We start from the raw sequence: 20,386 nt of genomic DNA, 5'->3' as shown, positions 1-20,386 counted from the left end.
AGGGAGTATAAAACCATTTTCAAATTGTTATTCCTAATTTGTTCATCTTCTCTTCCTTAGTCTTAGTGAGAAGAGAGCAGGCTGAATGGAAGACAGTCATTATGACCACTGGGGCCACTAAGGTAGGCATCAGTCCCAGAGTTTTGTTTTCATCTCTCCGCTATTAATAGTGGCTAATGTCTTGAGTGCTTACTTGGTGCAAATTACTTAGCCGACCATGGCAAATGGGTTGTGTCATTTCATCCCCTGATAGTCATACAATTAATGTATGTATTATTATGATACCCCATAATGCATACATGGAACAGAGCCTCAGAAGTAGTTATTTGCTCACCAAAATATGGTAGATGTGGAATTTGGACTGAGGTCTGATAGACTCCTAAATCACTCCTAGTGATTTTTACCACTAAATTAAAGTTGTATACCTCTGGAGAGTAGATAGTTTCTAAAATTTCCTCAGCTCTAATGTTTTATAATTAAATTTTTGTCTGATGGCAAGCTTAACAGTTAAGATGGGTAGGACGGAATGCCAGCCTGTTGAATGGAATTTCCCTGAAATGAGCCAGTTCACTCATTCATTCACTCAGCATGTACTGAATGTTTGCTCTGTGCAAAGGCATTTTAGGCATCACAGTGGAGTGAGCGCCCCTTCCATAGACTCTCCTGCAGCACTCAGAGAAGTCTTGGACTGGTTTGCCTGTTATGGAATGGGGCTTGGTGATAGAAGCCTGGTTTGTCCTCCACTGATAAAACTAAGACATACTCATATGAGTTTATAGGCATCTTGAAGCCGTGGGATAGTAACACATATGAATCTTACCATTTTTGCCTGGGATTAATGATATAAAGGCTTTGGATTTGGGTATGGAAAATGGGTGCAATTATGGGCGTGTTGGTTCTACATATATATGGACATCACGTGTCATCAGCCTGCAGCTACCTGCCATTCCTCACTACTCCTTCTTTTCACAAACCAAAGAAGTACCTTCTTATCTCTCCTGTGGATAAGCTCTTGACAGTGGCACTAGGGCCTCCCTCAATAAGTACATCATTGGCTAAACCAGTGGTTTCTCAGATATGCTCATTGAACAACCCTTAAGGTGGATTGACATTCCACTGCCGAGAATAGAATATGGTGTTCTTTAGAAATCGGGGGGAAAAAATAGGCCACCAGATGTACTTTCTTTAATTTAAATTGTTTATATATATGAACAATTGTTATATATGTGTATGTATACTTGTTCATATATATGAATGATTTAAAAGTGAAGAGATAGATATATACACACACATACATATATATGTATATTTAAATTTTGGCTTCTGTTAGCAAGTAGTAAATTAAATTATTAGCAGATCCATACTGCAGGGAAATAACCAATCAGATTTCATTCAATAGCTTGCTTTTTTGTAGATTTATGGTTGTGATTTTATATCTGCAGGTATGTTTGCTGAAGAAAATATTTCTGCCACTTTACACAAAATTAAATTCATTTAATACCAATGCGGCATGTCTCAACTGTCTTAATACAGTTTTAATCTTGAATCGCATCAGAAGTATGAAATTAGAATCATACCCCAAAATCATTTGAAGATATAATTACTTTCATTTCCCTTATACTTTTGAGACTTTTGAAAAACAAGTATTTAGTTGTACTTATCTGTTTCTGTCTCTCTAAGCATAGCAAACACTGAAACACAATTCCTTTTAAAAGTCAGTATTGAAAATATATTGTCCAAGATGATCAAAACTAAGGAAGTGGCAAAGAAATTCAAAAATTTAAACTTTCAAAGGGTGCTTTTTTTGTGAATGTGTAGTACTTGTTCTTCTGAAGGAATTAATCTTTTTAAAAATTTAATTGACTTATTTTTTATTGAAGTATACTTGGTTTACAGTGTTGTGTTAATTACTGCTGTACATCAAAGTGACTCTGTTATACATATGTATATACATTCTTTTTCATATTCTTTTCCATTATGGTTTATCACAGAATATTGAATATAGTTCCCTGTGCTATATAGTAGGACCTTGTTGTTTAGCCAATCTATATATACCAGTTTGCATCTGCTAATCCCAAACTCCCAGTTCATCCCTCTCCCACCTGCTTCCCCCTTGGCAGCCACCAGTCTATTCTCTATGTCTCTGATTCTGTTTCTGTTTCATAGATAGGTTCATTTGTGTCATATTTTAGATCCCACATATAAGTGGTATCATGGTATCTGTCTTTTTCTTTCTGACTTACTTTGCTTAGTATGATAATCTCTAGTTGCATCCATGTTGCTGCTGCAAATGGCATTATTTCATTCTTTTTTTTAATGGCTGAGTAGTATTTCATTGTATATATGTACCACATCGTCTTTATCCATTCATCTGTTGATGGACATTTAGGTTGTTTCCATGTCTTGGCTATTGTGAATATTGCTGCTGTGAAGATCAGGGTGAATGTGTCTTTTTGAATTATAGTTTGGTCTGGATATACGCCCAGGAGTGGGATTGCTGGATCATATGGTAGGTCTAGTTTTAGTTTTCTGAGGAACCTCCATACTGTTTTCCACAGTGGCGGCACCAACTTACATTCCCACCAACAGTGTTGTAGGAGGGTTCCCTTTTCTCCACACCCTCTCCAGCATATGTTATTTGTAGACTTTTTAATGATGGCCATTCTGACTTGTGTGAGGTGGTACCTCATGGTAGTTTTGATTTACATTTCTTTAATAATTGGCAGTGTTGAGCATCTTTTCATGTGCCTATTGGCCATCTGTATTTCTTCTTTGGAGAAATGTCTCTTTAAGTCTTCTGCCTATTTTTTTGATTGGGTTGTTTGCTTTTATTGTCATCAAGTTGTATGAGCTGTTTGTATATTTTGGAAATTAAGCCCTTGCTGGTCGCATCATTTGCAAATATCTTCTCCCATTCTGTAGGTTGTCTTTTCATTTTGTTTATGGTTTCCTTTGCTGTGCAAAAGCTTGTAAGTTTGATTCGGTCCCCTTTGTTTATTTTCATTTTCATTTCTATTGTCTTGGGAGACTGACCTAAGAAAACATTGGTATGATTTATGTCAGAGAATATTTTGCCTGTGTTCTCTTCTAGAAGTTTTATGGTGTCATGTCTTATGTTTAAGTCTTTAAGACATTTTGAGTTTATTTTCGTGTATGGTGAAAGGATGTGTTCTAACTTCACTGGTTTATATAAGGCTGTCCAACTTTACCAACACCACTTGCGGAAGAGAGTCTCTTTCCCATTATATATTCTTGCCTCCTTTGTCAAAGATTAATTGTCAAAGATTAACTGAGGTGTGTGGGTTTATTTCTGGGCTCTGTATTCTGTTCCATTGATCCATATGTCTGTTTTTGTGCCAATACCACGCTGTTTTGATTACTGTGACTTTGGAGTACTGTCTGAGTCTGGGGTGGCTATGCCTCCAACGTTGTTCTTTTTCTTCAGGATTGCTTTGGCAATTCTGGGTCTTTTATGGTTCTGTATGAATTTTAGGATTATTTATTCTAATTGCGTGAAAAATGTCATGGGTAATTTGATAGGGATCGCATGAAATCTGTAGATTGCTTTGGGTAGTATGAGCATTTTAACAATATTAATTCCTCCAACCCAAGAACATGAGATGTCTTTCCATTTCTTTGAATCATCTTCACTTTCCTTTATTAATGTCTTACAGTTCTCAGCGTTTAAGTCTTTTGCCTTCTTGGTGAGGTTTATTCCTAAGTATTTTATTTTTGTGGTTGTGATTTTAAAAGGCATTGTTTTTTTACATTCCCTTTCTGATATTTCATTGTTGGTATAAAGAAATGCAACCAATTTCTGTATGTTAATCTTGTGTTCTGCTACCTTGCTGAATTCGTTTATCAGTTGTAGTAGTTTTCATGTAGAGTCTTTAGGGTTTTCTATATATAGTATCATATCATCTGCATCTAATGACAATTTTACCTCTTCCTGAAGGAATTAATCTTGAAGTTCTACTAAGACTTTTGGGATACGTGTTTTAATGAGCCACTACTTCCTGCCTGAGATTGCACTATGCACCAGAGATTCTAGAATTAGCACAATAAAACTAATAATGCAAACAACAGCAACAAATCTTCACAAACCTTCCTTGCAAGGAAGTAAAGTCCACTGGAAACACAGACAAGTGAAACACACATTCAAAATGGCAGTGATTCTCAAACATTTATGTGCTGAGAAATCATGACAAGCATGATAACCAGGGCAATTACTAGACCCCTTCTCCAGCTGGTCAGGTGTAAGGTCCTGTAACTCTATTTTTGGTGACTGCCTCCAGGAGAGTCTGAGACAGATGTTCTCAGTTGTCGTCAACCTTTAGTGTGCATCAGATTTGCCTGAGAATATTGTTAAAACACAGATTGCTGGGCTCCAGTGCCAGAGTTCTAACCAGTTCCCAGGTGTGGCTGATATTGCTGGCCCAGGGACCACATTTTGAGAACCACCTTTCAAAACTCTGCAGTATGCAGTTGTGTGTGTTGTGAATGAGACGGGCCCAGAGAACCAAAGGAGGGCAAAGGGACTCTGCCCTAAATTAGTCAAAGGTAACAGTAGCAGCTAGAATTGATTGACCCAAGAAAAAATTATAAGAACTTTACCTGCATTTGCTCATTTAATCCTTTCAGTAAGGTACGTAGGTGCTACTTAGTGTTCCTCTTTTACAGGGGTGTCCAGAGAAGGTAACTACTTTGCCCACGTCCCAAACTGGTAAGTAACAGATTAAGAATTCAAGTCTAGGAAGTCTGATTCCAGAGCCCACACCTCTCCCCTTTCTGCATGTAGAGAGGAGTAAAGGGTTGTCAGTGAAGCCTTCCTGGGGGCCCTGGCCTCTGAGTGTAGATAGAAGGATGAGTGGACATAAAGATCATTATTTGTGTGTGGTGGGGGTAGGGGAGGAAGTATGAGGGCTTCCAGAAGAGCCCGCCCTCCCCATACATCTGCTATAAGCAAGTCTGATGATCAGGAGTCCGGAACATGAGTATGACTATGGGATACTGAGAAGGGTTCTAGAACCCTGAGGTTAGAGTTCTGGATCAGTTAGTAGGTAACAGAAAGTGAATGAGTGATTTACCTTACTTTCCACGGGTAGCAGGAAGTTTGGAGATAGTCCCTCTAGCGTTAGTCCAGCTGCTGAAGGGCATCACCAGGGGACTGGGTTGCTTCGCTCTTCCAGCTTCCACGTCTCTAGCACGTCCACATAGCTTCAAAGTGACCCCAGAATCTCCAATAGTGTTCCAACAATTGGGGCAGGAAGAAAGAAAAGGAAAAAAAAAAGAAATTAAGTAAGAAAAAAAAGGCAGTGTCTAACTCAGAGAGCAAATTTTTTACCACAGATGGTCAGCAGACTTGCACTTAGATCTCATCAGCTCGGATTTTAAACTGGCCACCTTAGCCTTAAGGATAATGGGGTCTCCTAAACCAGGGCTCTGATAGTAAGGAATAAGGAGAGAGTGGTACTGATTAGCAGTGCCTACTGTCCCAAACAAATATTATCCCCAAACTATTTTTTTTATCCTATATTTTACTTTAAAGAATGGAGGGGAAACATTATGTATCTGTAAATAGCCTTTTAGAAAGGGTACAATTATATAGTTATACAACCCCCTGGAGGGCTCCTTTCTTCTAAAATCTCTTTAAAAACTGTTCAAGGTTAAGGACATTTTTATCTTAATTTAGTCACTTGCAGTCGATTATCTTGGAATGACATCCTCTCTCTGCAGATGTTCTGTCAGGCTTTAGAAGATTCTAGAAGTGGACAGAGAAGTGTTATGGTACATGTATTTGCAATATGCACGTCTTTGAAATGAAATCCATTTAGGGACCAAAAGGCATTTCATGTCTTTGCTATACATTTTCACATATTTGCCTTTCCAGAATTCCTTTGAGCAAATCTGTTCGATGTAACCCATCCGTTTCTCCCATCTGAATTCTTTATTACTAAACATTCTTCAGTATGCTCTCACTCCCCTCTGTCAAAGGCGTTTCTCTGGGTCCTCACCCTTCTCATCTCATATGTGAATGCGTATCTTAAACTGAAGCAACAGTCTGCTATGACTTCTCCATAACTTGAAGAACCCGTCTTTGTGGGAAAAAAAGTAGACTTACTAACTTAAAAGGTAGAATGCGCGCAATGTTTCTGAGAATTAAAAACTAAGATAAAAACATAAGCAATGGAAAAAACTTACAGTGTATCCTTTTCAAAGACTTTATTTTACAGAGAAGGCAACTGAGGTTTAAAGAAAACATGCGTTAGTTAAACACTAAATAATAAACCTTAAACCTCAGTGGAGCAACACATGGACAGTTCATTTCTCACTCACTCAGGAGTGTAGTATGGACTTTGGTGGTCTGTGGGTCAGTTTTCTGCTCAGTTATTCAGGGACCCACCACCTTCATCAAGTGGCTCTACGTTTGTCCTAAAAAGGAAAGGAGAGAGGAAGCTGCAAGCTACAATTATCAACTCGTTATCCTTCAGACATAAACTCTTCAGGTCACCTCTGGTCACATCCTTTGGGATAGAACCATACCCAGATGCAAGCGGAGATGGAGAATGTTGTTCCTATCTTGGTCCTAGTGATGCCTCTACAGGCTGGAGGAGCTAATTAAAGTGTAGTGAACAGCTCGTTGTTTCTGCCACAATGAGTGATTAGCCTAAGGCTGTGGATTAATTATGTGTGTGTCACATATACATATAATACACACAAACATATATATGTGTGTGTATATATCCATTTTTTAGCATGAGTTGACACATGGGGCTTCTGCCGTATCAAAAGAGTACAAACTGCCTCTTGTTGCTTTTTCTTAATTGAAGTTGACTACTACTATCTATTTCCCTTCATTTTGCTACCTCCCCCCCTGCCGCCTGTCAGTATTATATGAAAACTCTGAAAGAAATAATTTCAAAGTTCCCAGTGCTTTTAAGGGTAATAGAATACTCAGACCTTAACAATTTTCCTGTGTGAAACTTTTGCCAGACTAAAATAGTTAACTTACGAAAAGCAAATTTAGATTGATACAAAAGAGAAAATAAGCTGATTTTTTTTTTTTTTTTACACAAATACCCTGAGCCAGGATGGAAAATAAATGGAAAACTGGAGGAATTTAGATCCTTTTGTTGTAAATTTAAATATTTTTAATTGTAAAAATAATACAGGCTCATTGCAGAAACTCCAAAATTGAAAGGATTTAAAGAAAAAAGGAAAAATAACTCAAAATCCCATTTCTGATAAATCATCTCTGTAACATTTTTGAGGGTATCTTTTGAAACTTTTTTGTGACGGGGTGCATATAAATACAATGCAAGTATAAAAACCTTTAATTATTATATCAAACTACAAAACAGTTCTATAACATTTTTATTTAGTAATATAAGTATGATTACTCACCACCTAATAAAAATCTGCAGCAGCATTTTTAATGGTTGAACAGCATTCTATTATTTATTTAACCAGTCCCTACTGTTCAACATTTAGATTATTCCTGTTTTGCTTTGCTAAACAATGAGACAAGCATCCTTGTTCATATGTCTTTGAGCATTTGTTTATTTCCTTAGAATGGACTTCTAGAACTTGAATGGCTGGTTGTCAGTTCTGGTACATACTGACATATTGTCTTCCAGGAAGGTTACCGTGCTTTTTATTTCTACCAAGAATTTAACATCCAATGTGATTTCTTACACACACTCATCAGTACCAGTATTATCAATATCAATACCAGTATTATCAATATCAATACCAGTATTATCAAGTTTTTTAAAACTTTGTCATTCTAGTCAGTAAAATATGACACCTGAATTATTTTATTTGTATTTCTTTGATTAATAATAGCAAGGTTGAACATATTTTCATATCTTTATTGGCTGTTAATACTTTTTAGTTTGTGACTTTATGGCATCCATTTTTCATTGATGTATAACAACCTTTTATATATCAATGTGTTTATTTTGTTGTTTGTTGTAAATGCAATTTTTTTCTCTTCATTTATTAATTTTTATTTTGTGTGTGTTGAACTTCTTTAATACTGTCAAGTCTATTCAAAAACCCTTTAATGAACACAACAAATGTGGAAAATCAGTCATTCTCCTGCATTTTGTAATCAATGTATTTCCTTTTGGGCAGTATGGAAATGTAGGTTCTTATTTCATCTTATGGTTGGAAAGAATCTGTTCCCTCGGAAAGGGATTATAGTCTCCATGATGCAGTAATGGGAGATTTTATAGGGTAGGCAGGGTCTACAGAAGAAAAAACCCTAAATCACACTCCATTGGTGGTTGCCTTATTTATAAAAATGGCATTTGAGGTTGTGTGACTGCCATCAGGTAAGCAAAATTAATTTTTAGCATGAAGTACTCCGATCAGCAAGAACAGCCTAGGATAGGCTAGCAGTAAGAAGTGAGGGGTTATGGGATTGGGGCATAGCCTCTGTTTCCTCCAATGCAGCTGGAAATTTAAACTCTGGGGCTCCTGCTTGATCCAATCAGCCCAGCTAGTATGTGTTGCCAGGTAGGGTGAATAGACTCAGAAGTACAAGAGCTCATCCTTGGTCCCCTCTGGAAATGAGCAGAGAATACTGTGTCAAGCAGAGGTGATCAGTCCATGGTCTGGAGACTTGGATCTCCTCACATAGTCCTTAAAGTCAGGGTGAGACAAAATGCCAATACAAATCATATTGATGACAGTATCAATGAGGTGACATTGAGTCCTTTGACCCAACGTGTGTCTGCAGTGTGCCATCCATTAGTAAATGGGCAAAGCCATTTGACAGATCTATCTGATACAATGAATGAATCTGACACTCATAGTTTGAAAAACTGAAACTGTATCCATTTGTCAAGAACAGTGGCTACTTGTTCTGCTTTATTCCCCCTGGTAGAACTAGGTAACATTGCAGGCAGTAAGACGTTCCGGCATTTCACCCTGGAGTAGCCCCCAAACTGAAGAAGCTGTCTTATCAGTAGTTAGCTCCTTGTCACCAAGAATATTAAAGTAGATTTGTATGATTAGCAAATTAAAGAGACTGTAGTGCCTACCACTACTGTATTCACTAAGGCACCCAAGTTATTCTAAAGAAATCCTAATAATACATTAGGACCGTTTTGAATATTTTTATTTGATTAGCCATAATCTTCTAATTATAACATCCATCACCATTTTGACCACTGAAACTTGGCCTTCTTTTCTTACAGCCTAGCCCTGTGGTCTTGGGCTAATCACTAACCTGCTTAGATACAATTTTCTTCTCTATGAAATAGAAACAATATTATATGCTTTGAAGGACTGCAGGAAGATGAGCTGTAATGTTTATCAAGTGCCTGGTAAGTAGCCTGGCCCATAATAAATACTTGGCTAATTGTAGATGTTAGTTTCATTTTTAGTTTTATTTCCAAACATTGCTCTTTACTTTTGGAACTCTAAAATTTGTTTTGAGAGTGGAGGACTTGTTGTTTGGATTCCTCCAACACTCTCTGTATATTCTGTACTTCTATCCCTACATCATTTATATTAATGGAATAAATGATCTTTGGTCTGGTGATTCCAAGGTGACGAGGAGCTAAGTGGAGGTTCAGTGTACACCTGGAAGTATGGATTTTCATGCCCAGTGCAAATGTGGGAAAGGCATTATTCCCACATTATAAAGGGGGTAAAGACCTCCAACTTGAGGAGACTCTGGGTTGAGAGATGAGAGATTTACAGGTACTGTGTTTATCGTACAGGGTACCACAGGGGCTTTTATGTTCTGTAGCAAGAATTTGCACCTTATACCCTTGTAGTTAGAAGTAAAGCATACCACATAACTAATATCTAGTAAGCATTAGAGTTAGAATAAATACCATTTATTTAACGTTTCCTTTGTGTTAAGCATTTTACAGTTATAACATATGGATGGATACTATATTGTAATGGTTAAGAGTGTAGTTTTTTGAGCTGGATAATCCTGGATTGGAGTCTCTTCTTTATTACCTCTCTTTTTTTTCTGTTTTATTGAGGTATAATTGACAAAATTGTAAGATAGTCAAAGAGTATATCATGATGATTTGATATACATATGCGTTGTTAAAGGATCCTTCCCATCACGTTAATTAATACATCTAACAGCTCATGACACCTTTTTCCTTTTTTTCTTTTTTTGGTGAGAACACTTAAGTTCTATTCTCTCAGAAAATGTTAGTTATACAATACAGTATTATTGACTGTAGTAACTATGTTATACAGTAGATCCTCAGACCTTATTCATCCTGCAGCTGAAAGTTTGTACCCTTTTACCAGTCTTCCCCTCTTTTCCCCACCCACACCCCAGCCCCTGGCAACCAGTTTTCTACTCTGTTTCTATGAGTGTGGCTTTTTTTCTTTTTAGATTCCATATATAAATGATAGAATTCGTATTTATCCTGTCTGGCTTATTTCATCAGCATAATGCACTCCTGTTTCATCTATATTGTCACAAATGAAAGGATCTCCTTCATGTTTTTAAGGCTGAATAATATTCCATTACCTCTTAAATGAGTGACTTTTGGTACATTGTTTACACTTTCTAAGCCTCAGGGTTTCTTTTCTTCTGTAAAAAAAAAATACATATATATATATATATACACACTAACAGGTTATTTTCTGATATGTGGAATGTTTGTTGAATCAACAAATAATTAGTTGAGATCATAAATGTGACACTTAGCACTGTATTAACATTTATTAATACTCTCCCTGTTAATTTCTACAATAAATTGTATAATAAGTAACAATAATAATAGGACTAGTAGTAGTTTTAGCAAATGCATAGGATGTGCCAGGCATCATATACTGTACTACCCTCCTTCATGTGTACCACAGTTACATGTGGATATCATCTTCCATGTTGTTTCCTTTAAAGAAAATTGAAGCTCAGCAAGATTGAGTAGCTTGCTCCAGATGTGAACTCAGGTCTGAATCACTCCACATATAGGTTCTTAATGACTCCATGTCTTTAATTCCACATCTGCATTTGTTTGTTGTTGTTGTTTTTAACTTTCCAAGCATCTGATCTGAAATTCCTTTCTCTGGGGAATTTTCTACTTTGTGGGTCTTGGTGAGAAACAGAGCCTTCCTCTCGTTATACAAGCTGAACATGTCAGATACACTGTTTATTCACATGCTCAGTCTCCCTTACAGTTGGAAAACAGTCGGGCGACCTCGGGTTGGCCAACTGCACCCCTCTCTTGGATTTTGAATGACAAATAAATGATGTAAAGAAGCAAGGCCCGCAGTGCTGGGTCAACCTCCTGTTTCCTGTTCCTGCTTGGTAGCAAGGCCAGCTAGGACTTATAACATCACTTCGGCCTGATCCTATAATTGCAATAGCATAGGCTTGGCTTACGGTTGTTTAGTCTGCTTGTAGTTACTGAGACCTCACCATAAACTTCCAAAAGTTTCTTTTTCTGCTCAAATTAGCCGTATCCGGTTCCTGATGATTCCAAATAAGACCTTTCCTGATATACAATGGTGACCTACTTATCCAGGCAGATGTAACATCGTCCTGGCAGGGACAGAGGGCAGGCAAGTTCCTTGAACAGCTGAACAAGAAGAAAAAGACCTAAGAAGGAAGAATTGAAGCCAGTTCTGCTTGTGTTATACTTCTACCAGCAGCTGCCTCTGTTTCACAGAGCACATGCTAAGGACCATGTCCCTTCCCCTGTAACAGACGAGCAAAGTAGACCCAGGCCTTCCAACCCAGAGACCAGCTGAGCTGTACCGTGGACAATCTAGGATGTGAAAGACTTCACTCAATGTCTTTGTCACTTGACACATTGTTCCTCTCTTTGGGAAGTAGCTTCTTTGTGTGACAAGAATATGCTAAACCAACACTTAAGTGGACAGAGGTGAAAGATGCCAAAATTAGCTACAGAAAAAAAGGCGTAAAGACTTGTATTTTCTGTTATTTGAAGGTGTTAAGACCCCACATAGAATATGAGTCCTTTAAAGGAAAGTTGTGAATGGCCCAGGGAATGTTGAATTTCCATGTGGCAATATGTTCTTGATCGGTCATGATGATGATGATGGTAGCATCAGTAGCATTTATCAGTGTTTCCTGGGTGAGAGGCACTTTATCCTAATGACCTTTTATCCCCATGACGACCCTGTGAAGTAGGAAATACTGTTTCAGCATCTTCAGGGTTTTTCTTTTTTCTTTTTTTTTTTATCAGGAATTTACCCTAGATCACAGTTGGGTGGTAGAACGACCAGAACTGGACACTAGCCTTTCCTGAATTCCCAGGGTGTGATCTTAGCAGTTGTATTGCCTGATGCAGAGCCATGTAAATGTTGCCAAAGCAATGAAACATGTACCTATTTCTAACAGATTCTAACTCAGAAGCTCTGGGGTTAAGTGCAGAGCAGTTGAATGTGATTTTCTTTACAGACAGTAGATAACTTAAGAGAAGTTGTTTAAAAGTATATTTGCATATTGCACTACACTGTCATATCTGTGATTGGTTAGCTATTGAGTCACTAACACAAATCTCAATCCCATCTCTAATCTCATTCATCTCTTGTATGATATTTGACCTAATTGAGGCAGTTTTTTTTTTGTTCTTTCCCACAAACACACATCGAACATCCAAGACATGCTTACCATTTGTGAGCATATTCTCTTAGTTATTTAGGAGTTGAGTAAGAGTGAGAGAGAAGGGCTTCCCTGGTGGCGCAGTGGTTGAGAGTCCGCCTGCCGATGCAGGGGATGCGGGTTCGTGCTCCGGTCCGGGAAGATCCCACATGCCGCGGAGCGGCTGGCCCGTGAGCCATGGTCACTGAGCTTGCGCGTCCGGAGCCTGTGCTCCGCAACGGGAGAGGCCACAACAGTGAGAGGCCCGCGTACCGCAATAAAAAAAAAAAGTGAGAGAGAAAAAGACACATAAGTATGAAATATGGTGATCATTTTTTTAATATCCTTTATGTTGTTAATCCCTCTTAGCATTTACTGCCATTCACTCATTTGTATTATTTGGGGTATAGCAGTTTATTCACACAGCATTTTTACATATGGCTTATCATTTGTATTCTATTTTAATAACACTAATAATTATAGACTATTGACAAACTCATCAGACCCTACATATTCATTTCAAAATCATGAAAATAAGGTGGAAAATGAGGTGTAAAGTGGAAAATCTATGTGTATGTTTTCATTGGTGGAATGAGGAGCTACCTGAATATCACTCCTTTAGCTTTTCCTTCAAATGGTGCACTTTTTCCTCCATGCATAGGAGTCAGTTCCATTAGGTAAACAGTAGTCTTGAGGGCAAACCTCAGAAGTAGAAACAGGAGAACTTTTCAGTTATGGTAAAATCAAACATATTTTTCTTCAGTAGTGAAAAAAAATTCGTCATGAGAAGTTCTACCACCGTGAGTTCCATGGTGAAAAACTTTCCGCTTATAGATGCAACTTCCCCCAGAATTCTGAGAAATGTCGGTAGTAGAGAGGGGTGTTGCATACACCTGTTTCATTTCCCTCTGACTTTTCCTTCTCCTTTCTCTATTGACATTAAAATCTATAGTGAAAGCACATAGTAAGCAGTCTAGGACAATTGATATGACATTTGATCTAAATCTCCAAAGTCTATTTTAGATGGGGCTGCTATGAGAGTCACAGGAGGGGAAAAAATCTAGAATTATTCTTATGTGATCAAATGTACTAAAATAACAAAAGCAAATCTTATTTCTAGCTAATAACATAGCATTCCTTATATGATGTCATATTATGGCAGAAAAGAAATATATGCGTCTATTTCCTTCTATATTAAAACTGCTAAGGAGTGGGGACCAATGAACTAAATCAATTGTTTTGGGTTCAAGTTGTAGTTTTTAGTAGCCATCCTTCTTAGCAAGTTTTCAGAAGCAAATGTAGTTTGTTTACTATCACCACTAAATGTGCAATTGTGTAGATTTGTGGAAAAAAGTATTATCAAATATATATACTTTAAGATGATTTGTGTAAATTTATCTATTCATATTATTATTCTCCCCAAGTAAATCAAAATATACTATATACTATGTTTTTCTTCTATAGCTTAAAAGGGGAATGTATGTTTAAACTTATTCAAATATTTATTAGGTGTCTACTAAGTGCCAGGCACTCTACTAGGCAGTAGAGATGTTGTATTAGAGGTGGAAAATGTCCTTGACCTCCAGAACTGATACTCTTGTAAGAGAAATACTGGGTCAAACTAAGTCAACAGTTTCTTTGCTACAGAGCTTTTTACGAGTCTTGTGAATTATGAGTCTCTGATAAGGAGATGTAGTGGACAACAGATCCCAAATTTATTTGAAATCTTTTCCTTCATGGACTGTCTCATAGGATTTATGATCCACTGAACACACCTTGAGAGACACTAGTATTCTGCAGTGGTTAGTTAATTGTTTTCTATTAAACAACTATATACTGAATCCATGATATTATTCTGGATGTTTTGGAGGATACAATGATGTACATGGCTACTGTGATGATAAGGGGGTCCAGTTTAGTGAAGAAGAGAAACCACAGGAGTTATAACTTAATGTAACAAGGAAATACAGACACATATACATATATTTATATGTAAATTACTATTTATATAGTATACAATGTCTTCTGAAGAAGATAGAGTTGTTTGTAACTTGGGATCTCACAGGAGGTTTCACAGAGAAGGTAGACCCTGAGCTGGGCAGAATTTCAGTAAGTTAATTTGGTTCTGACCGTACGATAAAATCAGGTATTTGCACTGGTCAATCTGACCTTGATGGAACAGCATTCCATTTGCAGGGAACAGTGTGATCAAACATGCAGTGGTGGAGATGGCCAGATTGTAATATTCCAGTACCTGGAAAGTGTTGGAACATCTGCTTTCTCCACGGTCTAGAAAAGTGAATCTCAAGTGAAATGCACGTATAATGGAGGCCAGTGCTCTTTGCTTTGTGCACTGCTTTGATTCTACAGCATGCAACAATGTAGTGATCTGTTTCAGATTGTCCTTATTCGAGAGGGTTCTTAGTAACAGGAGTGGAAAAGGAAGACCTCTCTTCCTGTGTTTCTGCCCTATGCTCTTAAGCCAGAAAAGGTACCAACGTCACTGACCTGACCTTGTCTCAGGTATCTATCAGGATCTACTAGAATCATTCTAGTGAAAGGTAACTAGACGTCCAAAGGACTCAAAAGATACACTATAACCTTTGTATACTTTACCTGGTGAAAAAAAATGTCACCTGAGTGGTCCCCTTCCCTAGAAATACCAGTATGTTCTTCCAGTGCATGGCAGAACTTTGCAGGTAAAACTGGGATAAAGGTGAAGAACAGTCTTAAAATTCTAGTCCTTGAACAGCACCTAACACACAACAGGTTTTCAATAATCTTAGCAACAGTATTCACAAATAATGACCATCAGCGTAACTGCTCTTTTGTGCCAAAATATATTACCATATTACTTTTTTTCCTTCAGCTTTACAACTTGGGTTCTATTATTGTTTCCATTTTACAGATTAGGAAAGTGAGGCTCAGAGATGCTAAGTCACTTGGGCAAGGTCACAGAGCTTGTAGGAGATAAACCTGCACCCTTACTGTTGGATCCTACAAACCAGACCATCATTTAAGTCCTTCAAAATATACCTCAGAACATTTGAGTAAATTAATGAATAAATCCTCCTAGTCAGACTGACCAGATCATTATATTAGGTTCAGCTATAAGTGGAGGAAAATCATAATCATAGTTGGACAGTTAATACAGTAATTTACTTGATTTGAATTTTCTAAATGACATTTAGCTGCTAATTTCATGATGATAACCATCGAATAAAAACAGGTATATTTTGATGTTTGGAATAAGATCTCATATTGAGTAAAATACATATTGATTCCTAGACCTATATGATGTGAGTAACAGATGACATAGAGATGCCATCTAGAAGTACTCCTGTGCAGTTCATCATGTCAACCCAGCTAATAATTTTAGAATCTTCAGAGTGAATAATATATGCAGCCATAAAGCATATTTCTAATCAATGCAAATAATATTTTTCCTATGCTAAACCCAGAGTGAAGTTATAACACGCATCATAAGATTAATGGGCCATTTTTTCTTCATCACTTTGCTAAATTACTTAGTCTGGAAACCATTCAGAAGGTTGCGAATTGGAGCTGAGCAGTAGTAGTGAGACTGTGCCTCTGATGATGAAACTATTTCCACCCCGACCCCTACTGCTCCCTTCTTGGGAAAGAAGGCAACATTTCTCCTAGAAAAAGTCACAGATTCATAAGCTGGCTTGTATAATACGTTTGGAGGAATAGTGTGTCTTTTAAGCAGAGCCTATCTCGGCATATAAAATAATTTTTACCTACCATTTAATGAAATTAACACTCACTTTGAGGCTAGGTCTTTTGCCATTTGACTCCTGGATCACGTCTATGGATATATGTTTTTCTTGAGACGAAGTGTGAACCCAATATAGTATCCATCATTCAGTCTATCTAGCTGAGGTACATCATCTGAAGCACAAGCTCCCTGAGGCCAGGCACTTTATCTGCTCTATCAGTGTAGCCCTGATGCCTAGTGTCTAGCTTTTGGAGATTCTTAGTAAACATTTGTACTGAATAAGGTATGTATATGGTGAGCAAAAGTTGGCTTCCCATTTTCCAGTCAAGGGTATCCCACTCATGTTCTGTGAACACTGGATAGCAGAATCTTACTATGTTATTTTTCTTTTCCCTTTGCAAGTTTCCTGAAAGGGCATTCCTGTCCTTAGAATGTCCATCTCCTCCCATCTTCCTGGAGAATAACTCTTCTTTCTTAGATACTTAGCCCCATTATTGACTCTTTAAGATTGAATGTATTACCTCCTTACAAACAGGAAAATGCAGTGCTTTTTTTTTTTTTCGACAATTTATCACCAGAAAATTATTCTAACACCTGAAATTCTGGACCTAAAATGCCTGGACTAGTGGTTCTCAAAGTCTGGTACCCAGACCAGCACATCAGCTGCACGTAGGAATTTTTAGAAGTGAAAGTCTTGGGCCCTGGTCCAGACCTACAGACTCGGACACTCTGGGGGTGGGGCCCACTGCCTGTTTCAGCAAGCTCTCCTGGTGATGCTGATGCATACTCAAGTTTGAGAGCCACTGCTTAGACCTAGAACTTAAGGTTTAGGCTTTGGACAGATCTGAGTCCTAAACACTACTGAGACACTGGGGTGACCATGAGCAAGTTACTTCTGGGAACCTCTTAGCATCTGTGTGCCTTGCTTAGCTAATAGTGATTTTAATTAATTGGAATAATGCACATGGTGTACTCAAGAGAGTAACCAAAGCATACTTTATGTTCCATAAATTCTAGCTGTTTACCATTATCATCAGTCAGAGCTTACTGACACATCCTGAAGACATTCTTCTAATAAGTGTAATAATGTGGTTTGTAAAATTAACAGCTTAGAAGAGCATGTTACGAATTTCATCAGACAGGGTCTCAGCAGGAAATCAGGGGTACATCAATAAGGATAAATTGAGCCCAATGTAGAGAATCAAGAGATAGTGTAGTGCCCTGGGTTCAGTAAAAGTGTGGCTACCTTTATAGGAGATGAAAGAGAAAGGAAGCCTTGCTGGAGAGAGAGTCCTCCCCAAAGATGCTGTGATGCCCCACGGAGAAGCACTATACGTTAGTTGGGGGATGCAATTTGGCAAGAATTAATACCCTAACTTCACTCCCCTCCTTCATTCCCTACAGTCTTCTATTGGTACTCTTCATTGGTGAACCAAACAGTAGCTAGAGCAAGGACACTTACTAAGATAGGCCATGCAAGCCATCCATATAGAGTTGGGTGGAGAAAGGATGTGGAAGGGCAAAGAGGACATATTTCCCACAGGTGGTGAGCGAGCTGTAAAATCACTCGCCCTTCTAACATCATTGCCATTGCAGGAGCACGGAGGAGCAAGTGGTTAGTTCTGACTTGGCAGATCCAGGCGACTGCAGGACACAACTGGTATATGAGTTGGGCTTTAAAGGTAGGTTTGAATTTTAATGGAGAGCATGGAGTAAGAAATGGTGAAGAACCAAGGGAAAGGGAGATTCATTGCAAATGGAGAAAAGAAAAGTGGCATAAAGACAAGAAAAGTCAAGACTTATGGAAGAGATAGCAAATACTCTGCGTGTGACTGGAGCAGAGAATGGGTAGACGAAGGCTGGAAGTTAAGATGAAGTCATCCTTGAATAACATTAAAGTTTCCTCCTTTAACCTCAATTTCCACCTTCTACTCCCTTCATTAACATTGGAAAATTAAAAGTGAATTTGACTGGGCTGGTGACAATGGCAGTATGAAGCAAAGAGAGGAGAATAAGAGTAAAAAATTTAGTAGTACCTTGGTGAAGCTGGGTAAATGATGGGTGGTGGTGTCACGTCAAAGCATGGGCAAGTGATTGTGACAAATATAGGCTTATTTCTTGACTATATGACTTCAGTTAAGGTACTTAAGCCCTCTAGGCTGCAGTCTCCCAACCTGTAAATTGGGGATAAAACCTCGCTTCCTCCAAGGTTTCTGTGAGGATCTAATGAGCAATGGAAGTAAGAGTTGAGTCCAGTAATCAGTTTTTAATACATATAAACTAATGTGAGGATAAGGGTAAGAATGCTTGCTATCATTTATTGAATACTTACTATGTGTCCAATATTGTGCTAGTCTATTTACATATCTTTTCTCACTTAGCTTTCTTTTCTCTTATCTGCCTTTCTATAGACAAGAGATAACTGATGGCTCAGTTATGAGGAAACGCAGTTGTGAGGAAAATGTCAGAGGGAAAATGTACCAGAAAGTTAATTCCTAATGGATCTGTCAGCCTTAAACAGAGCATGTCTGTGCTAAACTGTGTAAAATATCTGTGCTAAAACTACTCAATTGGACAAGTTTTGATAAAGTATTAACTTAATGAATAGGCATAAACAGCTTGGAGCTTTTTGGAGGGTATGTGGTAATATTAGTATTGGTGTGATGACTTTTGAAAGTTCTATGGCGTATAGAAGTCAAAAAGAAGACCCGGAAAGGGGGAAAACTCTCTCTGAAAGTTATTGGGGAAGTCTGGCTAGTAAGACTCCAAAAGGGAGAATCAGTAAGAGGCCAGGTTATTCATAGGCCCTTCTAAGAATGTGTCCATGAGAAATATTTACAATGATTGGATGCCGGAATAAAGGAGAACACTGGCTCCATAAATGGTAACTTATTTTACACAAACAGGCTAATGATAAAAATAATGAAAATCTGATGGATTTTTGAGAGTTTCATTGACCAAACTGAGACAAAAGTGCATAACAGCTAGATGCTCATAGTTTTAATCAGTTCAGTTTGGAGTCAAGCAAAGATAGCGCCTGAAATGGTAAGGGACGTTTATGCAAGGTCACAAAGATTTTTGGTGGTGCATTTGGGATATAAACCCATTTCCATAAGAATTCCTTCAGAGGTCAAATGTTTGCTTGTCAAAAGTAGCATGAACTTACTTCCAGGAAAAGTTCTTAAGAAAAAATAATTTGAGTAATGAAGAACACTGATGTAACAGTTAATTTAAGAACCCAGAAATAGAGGTAAAGAGTAAAGCAATTATGGGTTAAGAGTCTGCATAAATTCCCCTGGAAGGGGGATATGGTCAGAGATGGCAGTTTGAAAACAGTGAGTCACCAAAAGTAAAAGTTTAAATTACAAGCTGTTTTGGGGGTCTTCAAGAGAGATTTTATAGATTGAACAACAACAGCAGCAAGGATAAGGTATAACGCTGTCATGTAGACTGCAGCCTGAAAAGAAAGCATTGCAGAAAAGCCGCATCATCCTGAATTTATATTTCTGTGCATTTGAACAGATTGGAGAGCAGTAAAGTTGCTTTAAGAGCGAGTGATTTAAGTCAGCCAGCTTGTGAATAATACGAGATATTTTTGCATTTACATTAACTTATGTCCATAAATAACGAACTTTAACAATGAACAAAATCCGTAATCCTGATAATGCTAAGAAAACTGGAAAGATACCTTTACCTTGAAAAGACAGGATAAAGAAGACAGCATAGAAATTTAGGGAGATTGCAGTTTTGGAAAAATTATATTAACATTTATTAGCTGCTACAGCTTTGAAATGTGATGATTTAAAGAAAGAAGTAGACTGTTGATTTCTAAAAGGTAATGTGTTGGCTGAAAGAGAAGAGAATCTTGTTGAGACCTAAAGTGTTCTTTTAAGGATATATTTCAATGTCATTTCAAAAAATAAACACATTTCCCATAACAAAACAGTGAGGTTAATGGAATAATGCAGGTGAAAGCTTTTTGGCCCGAAGGAGTTCCATCCTTTGGAACAAAGTTTTATTGTTGAACACACCATGACCCAGGCCTGTGAGTGCCA

General features: G+C 37.8%; 1 protein-coding gene across 1 annotated transcript in view; it reads left to right on the top strand.

Annotated features, from left to right (window-relative positions):
- Positions 1 to 20,386, top strand: part of LOC132419368 (metabotropic glutamate receptor 7-like) — a 58,547-nt gene that overhangs the window by 14,660 nt on the left and 23,501 nt on the right. The window contains exons 4-5 of the mRNA XM_069540399.1: positions 61 to 122; positions 4,681 to 4,723. The gene's annotated coding sequence lies outside the window, so the exon portion shown is untranslated. The remainder of the gene's footprint in view (positions 1 to 60; positions 123 to 4,680; positions 4,724 to 20,386) is intronic.

Source organism: Delphinus delphis, unplaced genomic scaffold (assembly GCF_949987515.2).
Source record: "Delphinus delphis unplaced genomic scaffold, mDelDel1.2 scaffold_452, whole genome shotgun sequence".
NCBI classification, from domain to species: domain Eukaryota; kingdom Metazoa; phylum Chordata; class Mammalia; order Artiodactyla; family Delphinidae; genus Delphinus; species Delphinus delphis.
The sequence above is the reverse complement of the archived record's forward strand: the minus strand, read 5'-3'. Positions and strand labels throughout refer to the sequence as shown.